At 39.8% G+C, this 8,643-nt stretch overlaps 1 pseudogene; it reads left to right on the top strand.

The window, feature by feature from the left end:
- The first annotated feature begins 6,578 nt into the window (after window positions 1-6,578).
- Window positions 6,579-7,336, top strand: LOC136122058 (RNA/RNP complex-1-interacting phosphatase-like; annotated as a pseudogene).
- Window positions 7,337-8,643: the final 1,307 nt, after the last annotated feature.

The following is an 8,643-nucleotide window of genomic DNA, read 5'->3' as shown; positions in this document are numbered from 1 at the left end:
CTCAATCTGTGCTTCCATTCTATTTCTGAGATTCTGGATCATCTTTACTATTATTACTCTGAATTCTTTTTCAGGTAGCTTGCCTATTTCCTCTTCATTTATTTGGTCTTTTAGATTTTTTCCTTGCTTCTTCATCTGTGACATTTTTTTTTGCTGTCTGAATTTTGGTTTTTAATTGAGTGAGATTTTGCTCCTGTTTCACTGGTTGTTTGGCCTGAGGCTTCCAAGAATGGAGCCTGTAGGCTATTGGGTAGAGCTGGGTCTTGGTGCTGAGATGAGGACCTCTGTGAGATTTCACTCCTATGAATATTCCTTGGGTCCTGAGGTTCTCTGTTAGTCCAGCAGTTCAGATTTGGAGCTCCCACTGCAGGAGCTTCTGCCCAACCCCGGGCTCGTGAACCAAGATCCCACAAGCCAGTTCACTCTGGGGTTCCTCCCATCTCCTTGGGCATTAGAGTACCCCACCAGCGGCTGGCAGGTGCCTTAGTTATGGGGAGACGCTAACTCTGTGTCTTCCCACACCACCGTCTTGACTCTGCCTCCACTCTCGATAGGATTTTGTCTTTCTTTGCTCTTTCGCTTCTTCTTTCTTTTTTATTTTCATTGTTTATTTTTGAAGCATTCTGACATCCTCTCATAAGAGGACCTTTAGCAGAGATACCAAAGGGGAAAAAAATCAAATAAATATCTCTTAATCTACCAGTGCAACTCAGTTCTGATATACTCACTGACAATAAATAAATAAATAAGCAAATAAATGAATAAATCAATGGCTTTGGGGTTTTAAAATTATAAACAGGACACTGTGACTAGACTGTGATCTGGAGTAGACAGTTGACAGGATGGAAGAGAGGAAGGATAAAAAATGGTAAAGGAATAAGTCTGTTAGTGCTAAAGTTTAGGTGAAAGAGAAATTCTACATATAGCTCAATCACAGAGTTGGGGGCGGGGGTTGTTCACAAGCCTAGGGGAACAGCCAACTGAGGTCATGTCCTAGGCTAAGGCCATATCTACATACTGAAAAAGGGAAGTTAGTATGAGAGTTGTGCAAATCATATACCTTTCCAAGAAATAGTCCATCTTTAATTAGAATATCTGGGGAATAAGGTGAGAATTGGAGGTGAAAGCACTCAGTTATCTATGTGAGTTGAATTTTTAATGTAGAGTAATTTTAAGGGTAAAAGTAATTAAATATTTTTTAGCATGACAAACTGTAGTTACTAATAAGAGACCTCTAGCATAGGATGATTATGCTAAGATGGGGTTTAGAAGCTTAGGATAAGAGTCTGGGCTGCTGGTGGTGAGCACATCCATCTTCCCATCCTGGTTACAACACACTGGGCTTTTCTTAGGGGTGAAGGGCTGTCCACTCTGGTAAGACTTTCATTTTGATTGATGTGTCTCTGCCATTCAGATTGTTAAATATTTCGAATAACATCCCCAGAAACATCTCCATACCAGCAATGTGACCCAATGACAAGAAAAGAGCCCTGGTCAAGCAGTATTGTTTGGTCCCAGCTGAATATTGCAAAGAGAAATCCTGATGTTACAATATTTTCTTCCCAGTCAGTGGGACTAATCAGCAAGTAGGATCCTTGAGGAACTGCTCATATACTAAAATGAATAACTACATGAAGACAACATATTGTATGGTAACTATCAAGGAGACTGGCCTTGAGGAAACAAGAACTGTCCATTGGCAGTTAAGAATCCCTTGGGAAACCTAGCCTTCCTGACTCACTCAGATGTAAGCATTCCTACCTTACATCTGGGGAGGAGATATGAGGAAGACCTGGTCTCCTGGAACATTTCCAAGTTCAATAATGCTGAAGATATCTATAATTCAACCAAGAAAAAAAATCTCCATTTACTTTTGTACTCTTTCCAGCCTTTTCTGCTCTTGCCAGTACTCAGGTAACAGTGCAGTCAGCTTTCAGCCCCACCACTGTAGTGCACAGACCCCTTGCCTCATGTCCTGCAAACTTTGGAACGCTTTAACTTTGATGACCTCTTGTGTAAAGTGCAAGGAATGGCGGCCCGATAAATTTAGTATTAAACACGCAAGGTGACAGTCATTCTGCTTGGGAGCTGAGCAGCAAGGACAAGCTAAGAACAGTAGATGTGCTCTGGAGGACATTCTCCATCCAGAGCAGAGACTGATGGCTCCAGGCAGCAGCTTGCTGAAATTTATATGAATTTCAGAAATCCAGCTCTAAGCAGGCAGAGAAAATTGAATTACAGGAGGACGCTGAGGACAGGAAGATAGAAAAGCCTATGCTTCTATATTCAATGAAGGGTTTTTTTTTTTTCTTTTGACAAGAGGGAAAGTTTCTTATATAGTTTTTTTGGAACATGTTTTAGTATTTCCTTTGTGTTGAGACATGTCACTGAACCATGTACAGTATGACAGGCATCTATTCTGATTCAGAAGGAAAAACTATCATGGATTATATGTCTGACATTCAGGTGTGCCTTGGACAAATCTCACCATATGGAGTTTTGATTTTTTCTGTTTGTTTTTTATTTAGGAATAACTTTCATCGTATCAACCTTCTCAGATACCTGGTCCCAGATGACAGAAAACAAGGTGAGGCAGCAACAAGTTCTCAAGGCAGGACAGGTATCTGCTTTGCTTCACCTCTAGAGCAGCTTGCATGTGACAACATGGCTTTGATTTTCCTTCACATTCTTTTATCTACCATGTAAATAACTTGAAAAGAAAATACCATGCCCAGATCAAAAAACTGTGTCTGCTATTTACCCTCTGAGCATTTGCTTTGGTGGAAAGGGAAATCATATCACATACTACATGCATCGTGAATAAATTTTGATTGCTTGCCCCCAGACCATGAGACTTACATGCTAACATGAAGAGTGAATAATAACTATATACTTTGCAAGTGCAGGTGAATGGGTGAAGTTTTACTATGGATAGGATTTGACCATGGTAGTAACACCTAGAGCCATAGGGTCAATTTCTCAAAATCTATGCCAAAGCAATTTTTTAAATGACATTCCACCTCCACAGAGATTTGGTTCCTTTTTTCTCTAAATGTATATAGACTGACTGTAGAATGGTTTACTTCTTCAGTCCATGCTGGTATTTCTATAAAAATACTTCTCTTGAGCCCAAGAATAGAACCAGAAGCAGGGAGAGAAGTTAGCAGTTAATTATTATTTATTGGACATTCATTCATATTTGTAAATATTTACTAACAAATATTTATTAAGCATCTGTTATACACCAAGAAAATACTATGCACCAAGGATACAGAAATGAAGAAGACAGCTAAAGACCCTGCCCTAAGCAAGCTCAAATCTAAAAACAGGAACAGAAAATACATCAGTAAACAATTAAATATATGATATAATGGCATGTAATGTAAGTGCTGAAAAGCAGAGGAAGAAGCTACAATGCAAGTATTCTTTAGATGCTGTTAGAGAAAGCCCCCTTGGTCTAGGTGTGTGGAAGAAGTAAACTGAACAATCAAATGATCAAATAAGGGTTAAGAGCATAGAGTATGATTTATATTTTATACACAGTATGATTTATAGAAGATAGAACAAATGTTAAAGATATAAAAACTTAAAAAATACCTATGAGTAAAGGTGGTTAAAAGGTACAAACTTCCCATTATAGGATAAATAAGTTCTGGGGCTAAAAAGTACAGTATGGTGACTATAGTTAACAATACTGTGCTGTATATTTGAAGGTTGCTAAGAAAGTAGGTCTTAAAAGTTCTCATCACAAGAAAAAAGTGTAACTCTTTGAAGTGATGAAGGTTAACAAAACTTATTATGGTAATCATTTTGCAGTATATATGTATATCAAATCATTATGTTGTACGCTTAAAACTAATCAGTGTTATACACCAATTATATCTCAATAAAACTGGAAAAATATATTTTAAAAATATATAAATATATATAAATGCATGGCATCTAAATTCACAAACTTATAAACATTTTTGGCAATTTTCTTCACGACAATTCTGTGAGGTGCGTAGAAGTTATTATTATCATCCTCTCCCCCTTTTGCAGATGGTAAAACTGTTAGGTAATAAGAAATTCACATAGTTTGGGAGAGGCAGAGCCAGGATAATGAACAAAGACTTCCTGACTCTAGATACAGTGTGTGTTCAAAATACAATGTTTATCATCTATAACTGAAGCTAGGTATTGAGCTTTGTGGAAGAGCTCTTTTATTATAGACTGAAAACCAAAGTAGATCTATTACGGTCTGCACTGTTTATGGTCCCTGAGTGGAAGGAAGGCTCCCATGCCTTCCTCCTCCTACAGCTGATTCTAACCCAAATAGACCCATAACCCAAGAGAGAAGAGTATACCAAGACCTGATTAAGCTATCCAGTTCCCATTTGGTAAGAATGTGAACTAAGAGATCGATGATCTGTAGACAATGGATCTTATAGGTGAGCCAAACTCAAGTGGAAAGAGCTATTTGCACAAGGAGAGAGGAAGAAAGGAAGTTCAGTGGGAGAGAGGAAATATAAAAAGGACGGAAGAAAAGAATGGAGTAAATTAACACTGAGAAACAGAGTCACCTGTATTTTCCCTGTAGGAGGTATAGAATTGCCAGAGATACTGCTTCAAATCCTCAACCAAAGCATACATGGTTCATGGAAACTGCAGCATTGGTAGCTAGACTAAAAAGACCAATGATTTTTTCCCCCAATACCTCTGGGGATAAAATTCCTACACCTGAATGACTTGTTGACAAGGATGAGATAGGAGCTGAAGAGCTGTCATCACCTGTTTACTCGTAGGAATAAAAAATGTAGATCTTCTAAAAAAAATCTCTTCTTGGCTCTCTTTTTTCAACTTCTCTACCCACTGTAAAGAGCTATAGAATTTCAGAACTGGAAGAGAACTAAGAGCTCGTCAAATCCAAGTAGGTCAAAATAATTTCATTTCATTTAGCTGCATAATATCCCTGTGAGATTAGGAGAGGCAGAGAATATGGATGGAGAATCTATGGCACCAAGAGGATTCACCCAGGTCACGGGGCTTATGTATAGCAAGGAACTCCTGGCTTTGAGTCCTCTGTCTCTTCTTCAGCAACAGTTACATGACAAGACATACTTTATTCTCTTAGAACACTCCCCAGAGACACTTTGCCAAACTCAGAAAGATCAGCAACGCTTAAGAGTTTCTATTTCAGAATAACCACAGGCCAGTGGGGCCTCGCAACAAAAAGATCCTGAATGAATGCAAATGAAACAAAAAGTAGGGATGGTAAAAAGCAGCTATTCTGGGGTTTAGTAGCTTACACAACAGGATGTGTTCCGGAAACTTCTAAGCTTGCTTCCTGGTCTTATCTCTGTTTATTGGGATGAATTGCACAAGTCATAGTTTCTCCAAGTCCAATTTTCATTTGTCAGACAGAATTAACAGTATGGACCACCAGGATGCTATGAAGAATACAAATGAATAAAATAAAAAGAGCACTGAAGACATGAAGAACTATAAAATAATGGATCGAGAGAGCCAAAAAGAGGCCTTGAAAGGTAATCTAGCTTTGAAATATAGAATAAGGTGTATTAAACACATCTACCTTGGCAGCTATTAGAGACTTGCATACACATACGTGTATTTATATCTCTAGAACACTTCATCAAAGGGTCGGAAAGAATACAGAATGGAGAATTCATTGATCTTCTTCCTCCACTCTGGGGTTCTTTGCTCAGTCCAAGATGAGAGGTTGATTGGGAGAACAGAAGTAGCCAAGAACTACTGTAAAATTTATTTCTGGAAACTTTCCATCCATTCTCATCCTTCCCACCATCCCCATCCCACTGTTCAGCTGTCCTCCCCACTATCTTTTACCAGATTCATTAAGTGTCTTTATGCTGTGCGTGATTATCCAAGGTTACACACTATAGCCTTAAATGACAAGAAAGTCCTCCCCTAAGGAACAAGTTCCATTCCCCTCTAGGCTTACAAAAGTAATAGCCATCGGGCTTCCCTGGTGGCGCAGTGGTTGAGAGTCCATCTGCCGATGCAGAGGACACGGGTTCGTGCCCCGGTCCGGGAAGATCCCACATGCCACAGAGCGTCTGGGCCCTTGAGCCATGGCTGCTGAGCCTGCGCATCTGGAGCCTGTGCTCTGCAACAGGAGGGGCCACAGCAATGAGAGTCCCGCGTACCGCAAAAAATAAATAATAATAGCCATCATATAAACTTCATGCAATCTTCCACAACATTTGTGGGGCTCTGTCATTTACTAGGCACTAGCTTCAGCTTATAGTCTTCTCATACCATGAATATTTTTTGTTTTTTCCAGTTTTCATTGTATTTTTATTTAACCCAATATAGTCAATATATTATCATTTCACCATGTATAAATGTAAACAGTATTGGGATTTTTACATTAATTTTTTGTAGTAAGTTTTTGATATTCAATGTGTTGTGTTTTTTTTTTTGCGGTACGCGGCCCTATCACCATTGTGGCCTCTCCTGTTGCGGAGCACAGGCTTCGGACGTACAGGCTCAGCGGCCATGGCTCACAGGCCCAGCCACTCCACGGCATGTGGGATCTTCATGGACCGGGGCATGAACCCATGTCTCCTGCATCGGCAGGTGGACTCTCAACCACTGTGCCACCAGGGAAGCCCCAATGTGTGTTTTATACTTACAAGACATCTGGGGCCAAGAGGAAAGGCGGAAAGCACATCACAGAACGGTGGAAAGACTATCTCCCAGTTGAACAGTGGATGCCTGGGACTCGTTTCATTGCTTTCAAAGTTCCTTTAAAAAAGAGTTTTGAAAAGAATCTTGCTCCAAAAGAATGTTTTTCCCCCTTGGATCTCTTTTAACAAAATCCAAGAACAGAACGAAGAACTTGGGCTGATTACTGACTTAACATATACCCACCGCTATTATAAGCCAGAGGACTTACCAGAAACTATTCCTTATTTAAAAATTTGTACAACTGGGCATCAGGTGTCAGATGATGACACTATTTTTAAATTTCAATGTGCTGTTAATGGGTTTCTGAAAGACAATAAAGATAATGACACACTTATTGGTGCCCACTGTACCCATGGTTTAAACAGGACTGGCTACCTCAACTGCAGACAGACTTATTGGTGTCCACTGTATGCATGGTATAAACAGGACTGGCTACCACATCTGCAGATATTTGATTGATGTAGAAGGCGTGTGGCCAGATGATGCAATTGGATACTGGTGTTTTATCTTTACAAGTTCTTCGTCATTCCATAAGAAACTGCTCTTCTGGTTTCATAAGGGATGGGGAACAGTGCCGTGTGGATTAAAGGCTCCTGGTGTTGCAGCCAGGTCACTGCTGTGCCTCTGAGGTGGGAGAACCAACTTCAGGACACTGGTCCACAAGAGACCTCCCAGCTCCACATAATATCAAATGGTGAAAATCTCCCAGAGATCTCAATCTCAACACCAGCAGCTAGCTTCACTCAATGACCAGCAAGCTACAGTGCTGGACACCCTATGCCAAACAACTAGCAAGACAGGAACACAACACCACCCATTAACAAAGAGGCTGCCTAAAATCATAATAAGTCTACAGACACCCCAAAACACACCACCAGATGTGGACCTGCCCACCAGAAAGACAAGATTCAGCCTCATCCACCAGAACACAGGCACTAGTCCCCTCCACTAGGAAGCCTACACAACCCGCTGAACCAACTTTAGCCACTGGGGACAGACACCAAAAACAACGGGAACTATGAACCTGCAACCTGCAAAAAGGAGACCCCAAACACAGTAAGATAAGCAAAATGAGAAGACAGAAAAACACACAGCAGATGAAGGAGCAAGATAAAAGCTCACCAGACCTAAAAAATGAAGAGGAAATAGGCTGTCTACCTGAAAAAGAACTCAGAATAATGATAGTAAAGATGATCCAGAATCTTGGAAATAGAATAGACAAAATGCAAGAAACATTTAGCAAGGACATAGAAGAACTAAAGATGAAACAAGCAACAATGAACAACACATTAAATGAAATTAAAAATACTCTAGTTGGGATCAATAGCAGAATAACTGAGGCAGAAGAACGGATAAGTGACCTGGAAGATAAAATAGTGGAAATAACTACTGCAGAGTAGAATAAAGAAAAAAGAATGAAAAGAACTGAGGACAGTCTCAGAGACCTCTGGGACAACATTAAACACACCAACATTCGAATTATAGGGGCTCCAGAAGAAGAAGAGAAAAAGAAAGGGACTGAGAAAATATTTGAAGAGATTATAGTTGAAAACTTCCCTAATATGGGAAAGGAAATAGAAAATCAAGTCCAGGAAGCACAGAGAGTCCCATACAGGATAAATCCAAGGAAAAATACGCCAAGACACATATTAATCAAACTGTCAAAAAGTAAATACAAAGAAAACATATTAAAAGCAGCAAGGGAAAAACAACAAATAACACATAAGGGAACCCCCATAAGGTTAACGGCTGATCTTTCAGCAGAAACTCTGAAAGCCAGAAGGGACTGGCAGGACATATTGAAAGTGATGAAGGAGAAAAACCTGCAACCAACATTACTCTACCCAGCAAGGATCTCATTCAGATTTGATGGAGAAATTAAAACCTTTACAGACAAGCAAAGCTGAGAGAGTTCAACACCACAAAACAAGCTTT

Source organism: Phocoena phocoena, chromosome 4 (genome assembly GCF_963924675.1).
Source record: "Phocoena phocoena chromosome 4, mPhoPho1.1, whole genome shotgun sequence".
Taxonomy (NCBI): Eukaryota; Metazoa; Chordata; class Mammalia; order Artiodactyla; family Phocoenidae; genus Phocoena; species Phocoena phocoena.
The sequence above is the reverse complement of the archived record's forward strand: the minus strand, read 5'-3'. Positions and strand labels throughout refer to the sequence as shown.